General features: G+C 43.6%; 1 non-coding gene across 1 annotated transcript; it reads right to left on the reverse strand.

The window, feature by feature from the left end:
* Positions 1-13,703: 13,703 nt before the first annotated feature.
* Positions 13,704-13,776, reverse strand: trnav-aac (transfer RNA valine (anticodon AAC)). The gene has a single exon. It is a non-coding gene; the product is annotated as a tRNA-Val (tRNA).
* Between the last annotated feature and the right edge of the window lie 1,099 nt (positions 13,777-14,875).

Here is a 14,875-nt window from a genome sequence, read left to right on the forward strand (position 1 = left end):
ACGACTATACACTATATATGCGATGATGCGAGCTACTCCCAACAATAATTATTTGGCTTGTAAACATGAGATTTATTTTATAATATGTCTCTGAAAATATGCAATTTGCCTACATGATGCTTATTTCAGTCATTTAATCACAACACACACTGAACTGACCATTTACGAGATGCGAGTGGCGCATGGACCTTTGATAAAAGTCGGACCCAGGGAATCCTGAGAGGAAACCCTGTCCACGTCGGCGAAGGACACTGCGTCATTCCACCTGTGCTACCCATTAAACAATTAGGGGCATGCTTTAATGGCGGCAAGCCAGGACACTATGCCATGGACGGCTGGCATGCTCGGCGACAAGAGTTTGGGACAGGAAGACCACCATCCACCAACGTTCAAATCCATCCGCTTATACATCACGTCCACCCGGTCCTGTAGAAACAAAAATAGAAATGTTGCCCTCAAATCTGGAATATTTAGCAGCAGGCACTGCCAGTAATCTGGACAGACTTTCTATTATAGTGCAGACTCTGGTAACCATTCAGACATCAGGACGCCCCTTAGAGAAACATACAGGCCCGCCTTCACCCCATTCAAAGGGGACTGGAATCCCGCAATGAAATGGTCCGCCACAACGTCTAAAGATGAAGTGGGGTCCAGACGGGATATGCACGGACTACCAGGTCTCTCCTCCTTACTGCCTGGGTGCCAGCAGCAACATTTGAGTATGGACACAGGGTCGTCCCTTCTGACCTTACATACCCCACACCCCGAATGCCAGTTGGCATGGGGCAAGGGTTATTTTAATATCAAGAGTGATATGGGGAATGAAGTTACAGCTCATCCAGGGAACAGTACTAATAGTACCTTGAAGACGATTCTGATGCAAATTGCCTCACCCGGTTATATGAGTATGGAGAATGAGATGGGAATATTGGCGATCAATACCCTCCGTACAGTGGCAGCTCTTATAGATTAAAATCAACAGGAGTTTATGGGCTGGTGCAGGACAAGGGGATATCTCGCACATTTTAGATGTTTACTCAGTGCTTGCTGTTAAAAAGGTTATGTCTGTTGACATACCAACGCAATCACTGCTTGCTGGCAAAACTGTAGTTGCCGATCATATACCAGCTTTTGAGGAGTCTGAAACACGATTGTGGGACAGTGTTGAAGTTCAGATGAATGACCTACCTCACCGTGCCTGTGAACAGTCCCTTATTCAGAGGGAATGGATTCTGTGCTTGCCAACAATCATTGTGCCACGCGAAGAATAGGGTGTGTTACATAAAATGTGCTCTATCACCAACCCCCAGGCATAGCCTGGTTGGAAGCCAGCTGTGCCTGGAGACTCACCATTGATTATCGAGCATTGAGTAAAGGCACCACAAGTCAAAGCCCGACCGTTAGTCCGGCCCCTGCCCTGTTGAGACCGTTTTCATTCCTCGTGACAAAGCTAATGTTTTTAGAGTATTCCATTTGCTAAGGAGGACCAGTATCAATTCGTATTTACAGTTGAGCGGCAGGGGTACTCATTTACGCATCTGCAACAGGGTCTCCATAACTCGCCGTCAATAATGCATCAATACAAGCAGAGAGCATTTTCTAACCCATTAGCTCTCCTTCAGTATGTGGCCGACCTATTACTTGACACAGAATGTCGAAGACCATTGCTTGCTTTTAAATAACTATTAGTTCTGTTGGAGAACGCAGGACTCGTGAACCAGAAAAATGCTCACTCGGTGCACAGCGAAGTCAACATTTTGGGACTAAAGATCTCCAGTAGGGGCACAGCCCTGATCATGATATGGTCGAAATCGTCCATAAGCTTCCCCGAACGTTATCACAGACAGCGTTACGATCCATTTTCTGGTTGGAAGGATATCAGAGAAGTTTTATCCCGAATATTGCAGAATTGGCCAATCCCATGCATGAAGTGCTGAAAAGAGATGTGGACGAAGATATTTGGCCAGTATGGGGCGATAGCCAAACATACTCAGTGAATGCTTCGAAGCAGGCAAGGATATAAACGTTTTCCCTTATCTCCACAGATCCCCAATTCAACTTTTCACTTGGAAGACGAACAGCAGTTTTGTGTCATGAACAGCAGCTATATGGGACGTCCTGCCCCATCTTATTTTGAGAGAAGCGGAGAGTATTCTATATGCCCACCTTTTGGGCAGTCTATGTTTGTATTCACATCTCCGAGCTTCAGATAGTTATCCTACCATCGCCACATAGACCACTTAACACCCTCTTAAATCCAAGTTACCACAAGGTGTCCGCACAAAGGATAAGTAAATGGCCACTTGAATCATTGCAGCGAGATTTCACCTGACCCCACCACCTGAACAACGCTTCTGCCTCTTATGCTCGCTTGTGAGTGAAGTCCACGCCAGTTTCCCTAACCTGTGTTGGAAATGGACTTAAACCCAATAAAAAGAAATGTTATTTCAGAAGCTCGAAATGTGTATTTAGATTGCTCGTCTTACTACATTGACGGCCACCCGAAAACGGGGTGTGCCACTGCTGATATATATGCTTCAAATTGGTCGTTGGAATTCCAAGAAACAGAAGTGATAGTGGCAATTTTGCCGCCCAATTTACCGCATCTGCAACAAGTAATATTTGGTCTGTCAGGAGTTATGTTTGCAAAGCAGCCATGGCCTTGCCTCTGTATCAAACAATGAGAACAGTATATCATATAGTAAAACTTTACTACATTCTGGTCTCCTCCATAAGCTATGAGAAGTGCTCTAAGTGCGAGTTGCCCCTGTCATGTAGGAAAGAAAGCAGCCCTTCAGAAAGATTTATTACCCACACCCGATTTGACAAAGCAGCCGACCGCTTTGCTAAGGGATCCGCAAAAATTAATTGACAGTACCCTGGTGGATGATGGATAAATTCCAGGCACCTGATGTTGCACCCACAAATATAGTAAAACCCATCGATTTCATAGAACTAAATGCTTTGCATATTCCATATGATCAAATTATGGCGTGGCATTATCAGGGGTGGCCGCTACCACAACACACCCCAGGGGCAGTGCGTTCTAGCATAGCGATGGAGTCAGCCGCTCCCTGCGTATGATTAACGACAAGGATGGTAATTTATTTCGTGCATTCTTCCACAACTTAAATACGGCATATTAACCCTCTTTCACTCCCACCCAGCGGTTGCACGTTTTTCAGCCCCGACCAAGCTACAAAAGTTAACATGCTTCTACTGGTGGCCAGAAATGGAACACCATGTATGGCAATATTTTAATCGATGCTTACCATGCTTGCAAATGAACACAGCTTCTTGCTCTAATCGTGTCCTATTCAGGTCGTAACCTTCGCCTGATGGCCCTTGAACACATTTACGGCCCGATGTTATTGGTCTTGTAGTGTTTGACCAATTTACAAATGGAGAGAGGACATTCCAATGACGGACAAGAAGGTGCATTCTGCAGCACCAATCCCTTTAAATGTGGCGTTTTGTAGATCTGGAAAATCTGTACAGGTGGACAGCGACTGGGGTCCACATATTACTGGAGAAATTTGTACTAGATTACAGGAAATTCCCCACATAATGCATGTATTGCACATTGCTCTTCACCCACAATCATCAGGAATTGTGGAAAGGGGTATCGGATCTTGAAAACCATGTTGTGTCAATTATGTACTGAACGCCACACTCAATGGACTAACCTGATACCTCTTTCTTTAATGGCAATAGGTTCCACCTACGTACGACCCCTGACAATGCAACAGGAGCAAGTCTATTTGAGGCTCTGACTGGGAGACAAGTGTGGATGACGGGACAGATAGCCTTGTGGAATAATACGCCAGTAATATTGCAGTCTTTCAGTCAGACCTAATTACAGACACTGATAGACTATGTGTACGAAGTAAACAGACTAGTGCCAATGAAGATGGGCAGGCCACTAAATAATGTCAAACGAAGTTTTGATAAGAGCGTTAGTCTATTCGAAATGAGGTTGGGAAACAAGTGACGTTGCAGAATTTTTCAGCGAAGAAATAAGCTTTGATATATAATGGATCGCCCCTCCGGCCCCCGCCCAAACCATAATTGAGAAACTAAACACCTTATAGTCAAAAAATGGAACCCAAATTTAAGTGGTTGCATATAAACCAGATCAAAACTGTTAAGAATGAAGATGTTACGTTTGGTCTCTATACAAGAGAAGGATGTGGACCTACATGCTTTTGTTGCTGTTTGATGCTGCGGCGAGCACAAACATCTACGAGAAAAAGTTTGAAATGAGGATTACCAGTTGCACACTATGCGAAGGAAGTGAATGTGCTTCACTCACAATTGTCCGAACAGCACCTCATTTTCTTGGTGGATACAGAAAATCAACTGACTACATTAACTCATACGAAACTTATAATGGTGATCTCTTGATTTGGATAAGGAATACTACAAGGGATAAAGTAACACAATAATATGGGACGAAATGTGGTACTCTCCAGGGAAGCGTTTACAAGTGGGAAAATAAGAAAGGTATTGAATGGATATTAGGTGCAAGGTAAAAATGGAAAAGTCAATGTATCGACATTGCTGAAAAAGAATAATGGTAACTGGGAAATGTTAAAGGAATCAAATCAAAGCCCAATAGCATCAAAAGGCAAGGGGTGTATACAACTGTGTTGACCTCAATGGTTGGATAAACTTAAAGGCCAGTATTCTTAAATTGGATATCACATCTCACCCAATAATAGTTGTGCCAATGGAGATAAAAATGCCCCCTTTGCGGCAACCTGTAAATTTTGGGTATATTAGACTGGCACTAAAAGTGATGGTAGTGGTGCAGGTGGCGTCATGATAGGATTTGAAGATGCAGTAACCGGATGCATTAAGGACGAGTACTTTTACAGCGTTATACTCACAACATATGAGAAAAAAAATAGTTCAGACCGTCAGGATCAGGGAACGATGGGACAATATCCCCAATTAGAATCAGGACCGATATGGTCTCATAGTTAACCCTACCCATAAGTGGTATATCAGCAAGTTGTACCAGAAGTGGTCCCTCTTATTCGAAACTTAACTGACTTAGTATTTCCAGAATGGCGTCCCAAAAAACAATACACTTAGCTCAGGAAATGCAGTACCACCTTTTTAAGCCATATTGTATAAAGGCTGCCTTGTCCACAAGGGTAGAGCAAGTACAGCATGCATTTCACGACAAGAATAACACTAACAATGAAACAAGTCGAGAAAGAGATAGAATGAAAAGAAGTTTAATTGTACTCATCGCTTTTAATACAATCACCTTAGAAGTTGATTATCTGGACTTGCAGGTATATTTATAAAACTTCCGAGGAGAATTGCAAGCTATACTCATTAACGATAACAACATGGAAAGTGTAAAGGTAAACGGAAAAAAAATAAAGTCCATACAGCAGAAGGATATTGTACAGGAGGTAGGAATTCATGCCAAAAGAAATAATGACCTTATCAGAGAGGACAGAAGTGCCTCTGACCAAGCAGCTCAAAATGACGTGCCGGACTTGGTTTGTCAAATAATTCCGGGAAATCTAGAAATTATTACGAAGGGACGCCGCCCCACTTGGGCAACGAATACACTTTTCTCAGGACTATCTCGTTATCATGATGATACAGAACAAGGTATATTAGGAAATTAATTGAGGGCCATCCAGTTAATCAAGAATATCCCGAGGTGGGGAACAAGAAACTATTGGGAAAAATAGTACGAATTTGCAGTCCTGTTGATCAAACCGCGCCTAATCATCTGTACAAAGCAGAAAATATAGTAGTCGTGAATGGAAATGTCACTAGTCGATTCCTGAAAGCATCCAAATGGTTAGCCCAATGAGAAGAATTAACTTGAGTAAACCCAAACCTGCAGCTATGTAGTAAAACTGAAAATGCCCTTATTGCGCCTTGATTTAGATGACTATTCAAAAGACACATGTGCTTTCAATTGGAATAGACAGGCTCGAAATTGTAGTGTGGACGGGCGGGAATCAGAACGGTCTCTGTAAGGGAAGGAAAGGAAGGTTTTTCACAGTTATTACATAATTATTGTAGTATATGCAAGCACTCTAATAACGAATCCATGAGGTAAGGGTATTTTCCTTGAACTGGAGTGACTTTAGTCCGTTTATTGCAGCTCCTTGAGTGAGGACACAATGAGGTGAGCTTCAATTTATACTTGGTTACCTGTAATGTGTAGGAGACCCTTATGTCTCCACCAGGAGCACCCTCTCGTGGTACAGGTATGAAGTATTCAATGTGAAGGTACATTCAATGGTCCAGTGTTACAATACATACATTAACATACATAATAAAACTTCAACCTACGTCTTGTGCCATAAGCTTCTGCACGGCTTTCTCTGCTCCTTGACTTGTGAGTCCAAAGACTTTGTCATTGCCTGGAATGGCTCTCTCCCTGTGGAACCCCAAGTGCATATTGCCAGGATATTGGGAATTAGTCGGCAGTGGACGGTTGCAAGCTGTAGTGAGGGTTGTTTGGATTCTGGGTCTGATCCATGTGATCATGTCTACATACATTAATTCCCCCCTCCCCGCCAGAAACATAGACCATGTGTGTGGCTCAACACTTGCAGAGGCACACATGTAAAGTGAGTTAGGGATCAGGTTGGTTATGTCACTGTTTTTGAGTTCAGGAGTGGTAGAGCAAGTACATGTTACAGGTAAGGTACATACATTATATTGTCTCGGTGGGTGAGGAAGTTTCGTGTTGGGCAGAACCGCAGGCTGGTGTGGACTCCCTGCCCTTCATTTAAGGCTGCAGGGTCAACCTGCTGCCCTTCATTGGTGGTGGAAGTCTGGTTATCGCAGGGAAAGTTGGAGGGTACTGGCGTCTTACTCCTGGTGCAGACCTGGTGGCCGGGGGGAGGGGAGAGTAGGGCCGATCTTGGGCAGGTTGACAGTGGTGGAAGCTGTGCCGTCCATAGATCGCTGGCCCTGCGCTGGGTATGCTCCCAATATGTGTGTGTGTGCACCCTTGATGCGGCATCACATTGGTCATGGAGGAGCAGACTACATGACGTGTAGCCTCTGGACCTGGTTGTTCCCCACGGGAGATTGCCTTTGGCATTATCGGCATACATGTATAACCCAGCATAATTTCTCATTTTATCATTGCATTCATGATACTTTGATTCCGACCACAACCAGATGTGTAGACATTGTTATTTTTCTTTACACTTACATATGTGTCCATTACAACACTTTTCTGTGTACTATAAGTATCTGTGTGCAAGGTTATAATTGGATACCTGCCTTTGTTACTTACATTTTTCTCATTAGCTTTACCGGCATCAGTGTCCAACAGTACTATATACACTTGCATTCGTTAATTACACCATCATCATGAGTGTCACCTGCATCGCAGTACCAAGTGTTCAACTGTCCCTTTAATTGCAATGGGTTGCCCGTCTCCTTTAAGAGGGCCTTGGAATCTTTACCCCAATCTGGTTCACTGCTCGGCATCAAGTGTTGCTCCATCAATAATGCCCCTCTTGCGCTGGTCACGGCGATCTTGTTTTCTGGTGCTTCACCTCGTGGTGCGGGCGCCATCTTCTTCTTCTGCACGAGGTAGGCAGCGGTGATCCTTTTCTCCCCACGTTCTGCCACAGAAGATGCAAATCTATCTTCTGCACCGATCTTCTTTCCTCAGAGTCCTGCAACTGGAGCCGGAACATGTGTCCTGGTCGTTCAGGTTGAATCAACTCGAATTTGATTTGTGCAGTCCATGTCATCGCAATGCAGTCGAGCTGGACGGTAGGATTTTCAGGTGCTGCGATTGATCCCAGTTTGGGGCCAAGTAGCACGGCAACCTGGAGGCTTTTCCCACTCCAACAGATTTGGATTTGCTTCATCCATCTCCTTCGAACAGCGTTGGACCATCATTGGCAACGATCCACAAAGGAAGCTTGTGAATCATGCCGCAATGCGACACTTGGACATCCATGTTGCCTATGACTGGGATGCTGTTTTTTGTGTAAGGGAGCTGCTTCGTTTGGATTGGGAACCTTTTGTGCCAGTTGGCGGGATTGTCTCAGAATTACACCAAGGCTGTCTATTCTTCAGCGACTGGTTCGTCCCTGTATCGATCTCCAACGAGAATGGAACACCATTGATTTCGACTTCAATTTTCCACGGGGACCTCTCGGTGGAGAAGGTATATACTCTGTACAGCTCTTTCAGGGGCTGAGCCACTTCGTCTTCATTCAGGCGGGAACCCGGGTGATCAGCCAACTCATCAGCGACTCGGTGAGTAAATTTTCTTCTGCACATTCGCTCCAGATGACCAATAGTTTTACAGCCTTTGCAAATATAGTCTTTGGCACTGGTGGCACTGGTGGGCCCTGTGGTTTCCTCCACAGCGCCAGCACGGGTTCAGTCTGTTGTCCCCACGTGGCGGACTCAGGGTTGCGGGACTCTATGCAGCAGCCTTGTCTCTGAAAGGTGCTATTCGGTTCAGTGTACTCGTCGGGTTAGAGTACTGGGGGTGATTCTTCATCCTCTTGCAGTCGCAGACTGATATTATGAATGCCTGGCTCACTTTGTTTGCCTCCAGCAGGGTGGCCGTAGTGTACGCAGAGAGCAGCTTATGGTGGAGGCCCTCATTCCCAATCTTTTCAGGTCTGCAGCATATTCAGCAATTTCTTGGTCTTCGGGCCGCCGGTGGGTGTAGAACCGGTGTCTGGCTGTGAGGATGCTCACTTTAGTTTTGAGCTGTACTTGTATTAAAGTTCCGAGCTCCGCATAAGTCTTGTTTTACATCTTCACTGGATCTGGCAGGTCCCTATCCAGGCCCTCGATATTGGGCCCAAAACTGCATTGCAGGATTGCTCTGCGCTTATCAGCCGGCGAGGTCCGTGTGTCTCCAGCCAGGTCGTTCGCGATGAAAAAGTGCTCGAGCCTTTCCACAAAGCATCCCAAATTTCCCCATCCGCGAATTGTTGGATGTTGCTTATGTTAGACATATTGTGCGTGGAAATTCGTAACCTCGTCGCCAGTTGAAGTGTATGTAAGCACTCTAATAACGACTCCACGAGGTAAGGGTATTGTACTTGAACTGTAGAGACCATGGTGTGTTTATTGCAGATCCTTGAGTGAGGACACAATGAGGTGAGCTACTTTTTATACTTGCTTACCTGCAGTGTGCAGGTGGCGCTTAGGTCTCCACCAGTAGCACGTTCTGCTGGTACAGGTATGGAGTATAAAGTGTGAATGTACATTCAGTGATCTAGTGTTACATTACATACATTAAATGCATGACAATTATCATGACGGACGGCTTAAATGTACAATTATCCTGGAACCTAGTGAAAACAAAACTGAACACAATATTCCAGGTGAGGCCACATTAAGATCCTGTACAATTACAGTAAGCCCTCCCTGCTCCAATATGCAAATCCCCCAGCTATGTAGGCCAACATACCATTTGCCTTCTTCACCACCTGTTGCACCTGGATGCCAACTTTCAATGGCTGATGTGCCATGAAACCCAGGTCTTGTTGCACCTCCCCTTTTCCTAATCTGCCGCCATTCGCATGATATTCTGCCTTCGTGTTTTTCTCACCAAAGTGGATAACCTCATATTTATCCGCATTATACTGCATCTGTCATGCGTGTGCCCACTCAACTAACCTGCCCAAGTCAACCTGCAGCCTAATAGCGTCCGCGTCACAGCTCAGCCCGCCACCCAGCTTCGAGTCATCTGCAAACTTGGAGATATTACACTAAATTCCAGTATCTAAATCATGAATGAATCTTGTAAATAGCTGGCGTCCCAGCACTGAGTCCAGCGACGGCCCACTACTCTGCCATTCTGAAAGTGACCCGTTTATCCCGACTCTCTGCTTGCAGTCTGCCAAACAGTTCTCTATCCATGTCAGTACATTACCCACAAAACCATGTGCTTATGTTTTGAACACCAATCTCTTGTGTGGAACCTTGTCAAAACGCTTTTGAAAGTCCAAATACACCACATCCACTGGTTCTTCCTTGTCCACTCTACAAGATACATCCTCAGAAAATTGTAGAAGATTTGTCAAGCATGATTTCTCTTTCATACGTCCATGCTGACTTCGGCCGATCATGTCGCTGGTTTCCAAATGCGCTGATTTTCCATATTTATTATTGATTCCAACAATTTCCTCACTATTGATGTCAAGCTAATCAGTCTATAATTACCCGAATTCTCTCTCCCTCCTTTCTTAAAATGTGTTGTTAGATTAGCTGCACTCCAATCCATAGGAACTGATCCAGATTCGATAGCCTTGTTGGATAATGATCACCAATGCTTCCACTATTTCTCGTGCCACTTAATTAATTATTCTAGGATGCAGGCTATCAGGTCCCGGGATTTATCGGCCTTCAATTTCCCTAACACAATTTCCCGCCTCATAAGCGTTTCATTCAGTTCCTCCTTCTCACTAGACTCTTGGTCCCCTAGTAATTCCGAAAGGTATTTTGAGTCTTCCTTCGTGAAGACAGAACAAAAGTATTTGTTCAACAGGTCCGCCATTCTTTTTTCCCCATTGTAAATTCACCTGAATTTGACTGCAATGAACCTACGTTTGTCTTCACTCATCTTTTTATCTTCACTTATCTATAGAAGCTTTTGCAGTCCGTTTTTATGTTCCCAGCAAGCTTCCTCTTATACTCTACTTCCCCTCTCCTAATTAAACCCTTTACCCTCCTCTGTTAATTTCTAGAATGCTCCCAGTCCTCAGGTTTGCTGCTTGTCCTGGCCAGTCTATATCCCTCTTCCTTGGATTTAACACTGTCCTTAATTTCCCTTGATAGACACGGTTGAGCCACCTTCCCCGTTTTACTTTTACTCTAGACAGAGATATACAATTGTTGAAGTTCATGCATGTGAACTTTAAAAGTTTTCATTTGCCTATCCACCGTCAACCCTTAAATTATCATTCGCCAGTCTATTCTAGCCAATTCACGTCTCAGACCATCAAAATGACCTTTCCTTAAGTTCAGTACCCCAGTCTCTGATTGAACAGTGTCACCCTCCATCTTAATAACGAATTGTACCATATTATGGTCACTCATCCCCAATGGGCCGCGCACAATAATATTGCTAATTGTTCCTTTCTCGTTACACATCACCCGGTATAGGATGGCCAGGCCTATAGTTAGTGCCTCGGCATTTTGGTACAGAAAAGCATCCCTAATACACGACAGAAAATCCTCCTCCACCGCACAGTCAATATGTAGATTAAAGTCGCCCATGGTAACGACTGTACCTTTATTGCACGCATCACTAATTTCTTGTTTGATGCTGTCCCCAACCTGACGACTACTGTTTGGTGGTCTGTGTACAACGCCAAATAGCGTTTTATGCCCTTTGGTATTCCGTCGCTCCAGCAATACCAATTCCGCTTCATCCAAGCTAATGTCTTCCTTTACTATTGCGTTAATTTCCTCTTTAACCAGCAATGCCACCCACCTATTTTTTCCGTTCTGTCTGTCCTTCTTGTATGTTGAATGTCCCTGGTTGTTGAGTTAACAGCCTTGGTCACCCTGGAGCCATGTCTCCCTGATGCCAATTACATCATATCCGTTAACAGCTATCTGCTGACAGGATTGGACAAGTTAAATGCAGGTAGAATGTTTCCGAAGTTGTGGAAATCCAGAACCAGAGGAAAATTCTATGGATAAGGGTTAAGCCATTTTGGACTGAGATGAGGAGAAACTTCTTCACTCAGAGAGTTGTTAATCTGTGGAACTCCCTTCTGCAGTGAGTTGTTCATGCAAATTCATTGGATATATTCAAGAGGTAGTTAGATATGGCCCTCACGGCTAAGGGGTTCAAGGGAGAGAAAGCAGGAAAGCAGTACTGAGGGCTTATTCTTATTGAATGGTGGTGCAGGTTGGAAGGGCCGAATGGCCTACTCCTGCATCTAGATTCTATGTTTCTATGTTTCTATGTTGTATTACGTTTACCGAAACCTCACTCATAGGGAGAAAAACCCTCCGTGCAGTTCCCACAACTCAGCAACAGTGCTGACAAGTAAAATGCAATTGAATGTAAATGTGGAAGATTGTGTCACTAATTTTGTGAACAGAATCACTGAGCTATATGTGCTATTAAGAGAATTGTTGAAAAAAGTGAATGATTTCCAACGGTATTACGAAATGTTGGATCAAGGGAATATAGCTCTCGCAAAATAAATTCAAAATACAGAAGATTCGACACATTGGTGGGAAATATGGACAGCCATGGAGATCCCAGCCTATATCAGATTAGTTTTACACTTATTGGTTATAAGACAACTCATAAAAAAACTCAGGGATAAGTGTTCACGGGGTTATGGTAATATATTAGCATGGACAGTGGATAGGCTAGCTAACAGAAAACAACGTATGGTGTTAAATGAATCATTTTGCGGTTGGCAAACAGTAACTAGTGGGTTGCTGCATTAATCTCTGCTAGGTCCTCAACTATTTACAATCTTTATTAATGACTTGGATGAAGGGATCGAACATAATGTAGCCAATTTTGCTGATGATGCGAAGATGGGTGGGAAAACAAATTGTGAGGAGGCCTCAAAAAATCTGCAAAGGTAGATAGGCCGACTAATTTAGTGGACACGATCTTGGCAGTGGAGTATCAGATGGGAAAATGTGAGGTTATCCACTTTGAGAGAAAAAATATAAAAGCAAACAATATTTTAAATGGAGGACCATTGCAAAGTGCTGAAGTGTAATTAAAAGGCAAGCATGAAAGCTCTGTGCCCTACTGCAAGGAGTATTCGGAACCCAGGGGAGGGCTTTGAGCAAGTTAGAGTGGGTGAGAACTCAGATGAACAGGACCCCAAGAAAGAATGCAAAAGGCAGGAGGCAACAGAGCAGAGTAGCGCTGGGGTAAGTATAAACCACAAGGTGACAGGAAGGGACAATATGTATGAATATAAAGGGGCTTCAGGAGGGGTCAAAACTAAAAATCATGGTTTCAAAACTAGTATTAAAACACTCTACTGAAATGCAAACAGCATTCGAACTAAAGTAAATGAGTTGACGGCACAAATCATGACGAATGGGATTGATTTGATGGCCATTACAGAAACGTGGTTGCAGGGGGGCCAAGACTGGGAATTAAACATATTGGGATATCTGACAATTCGGAAAGATAGACAAGAAGGGAAAGGAGGTAGGGTAACTCTGTTAATAAAGGATGGTATCAGGGCAGTTGAGAGAGATTATATTGGTTCTAATGAACAACATGTTGAATCATTGTGGGTGGAGATGAGAGATGATAAGGGGAAAAAGTCACTGGTCTGCGTAGTTTATAGGCCCCCAAATAATAACTTCATGGTGGGGCGGGAATTAATCAAGGGAATAATGGAGGCATGTGAAAAAGGAACATCAGTAATCATGGGGGATTTTAACCTACAGATCGATTGGTCAAATCAAATTGCACAGGATATCCTACAGGAGGAATTCATAGAATGCATAAGGGATTATTTCTTAGAACAATATGTTACAGAACCTACAAGGGAGCAAGCTATCTTAGATCTGGTCCTGTGTAATGAGCCAGGAAATATAAACGATCTCCTAGTAAAAGATCCTCTCGGAATGAATGATCGCAGTATGGTTGAATTTGTAATACAGATTGCGGGTAAGGAAGTCGTATCTCAAACGAGCGTACTATGCTGAAACAAAGGCATTAATCATTAATGGAACACTTTCGCCCGGTTTCGAACCGGGAGCCTTTCGCGTGTTAGGCGAACGTGATAACCACTACACTACAGAAACGCTATGGTGCAGGTAGTGTTGGGAACATAACTAGAGCTTTAAGCTCAACGGCCGACCGGTGAGAATAGAATAACGGTGCTCTATTTAGCAAATTTTTGAGTGTGGCAGGAATTGTTCTCGTGTTTCTCTCTCTTTATACAGAGGAACACTAGTGGCCATTCCTCAGCAAGTGGTTAGAATCTGGAAGGGCGGTGGAGGCAGACTCAATCTTATCTTTCGAAACGGAGTTGGATAAGTTTCTGAAGGAAGAATATTGCACAGCTGCGGGTAACTGACGAGGGAGTGTGACTAGTTGAGAGATTGCATGGGCTCGATGCGGCGAATGGCCTTCTTCTGCACTGAAAACATACACTTAATCTGTGATTGTATAAGTTAGTGGCACATTTAATAGTGTGCATGGAAGCAGAATATTGCAAAGCGACGTGGATTGTGTCGGCACAACAAGAGGCATCTGATTCAGAAGATTTGGATGCGCGAAAATTCATGTTTAATCTCTTTTAAAGCTTAATTTTTGTTTTGTGAAGTTTCGATCAGAGAAATGATTAGGAATGGAATTTTTTACAGAAAGGGACTCAGCATTTAATCTTCTTTCTGGCTGTTGTGGCCACATTTCTTTCGATGCAATTCTTCCAGAATGTATATATCTTTTTGATCTTTCACAATAACCAGTCCCTTGCTCTGCAGTCTATCTCACTGTTTCCCCAGTCTCATGTACATGTTACCAGCAATGAACATTTGAAGCAGACCACTAAAGCACAGTCTCTAAAATGATTTATGTTTTAAGAGGTAAATTGTGGAACACAGACAAATTATTCAATTTATGACTCTCCTTCAGTTAACATTTCTTTAGTTGTGCAAATGAAGATCATCAGTTAATTAATGATGTTTTACCGTGAAAGCAGGATAACATTTAACGATTATACATTTTCTGCATTTCGAAAGTCACTGGTTAATAAGGACAGTCAGCACGATTTGTGAAGCTAGTGTCGCGTTTGATTAACTTGATTGCATTTTTGAAGGAGGTCACCAGGAGAGTCGATCTAATAGTGCTCACGATGTAGTGTATATAGATTTTATTAATGCTTTCGATCAGGTCCCA

This window comes from Pristiophorus japonicus, unplaced genomic scaffold (assembly GCF_044704955.1).
Source record: "Pristiophorus japonicus isolate sPriJap1 unplaced genomic scaffold, sPriJap1.hap1 HAP1_SCAFFOLD_29, whole genome shotgun sequence".
In the NCBI taxonomy this organism is placed as follows: domain Eukaryota; kingdom Metazoa; phylum Chordata; class Chondrichthyes; family Pristiophoridae; genus Pristiophorus; species Pristiophorus japonicus.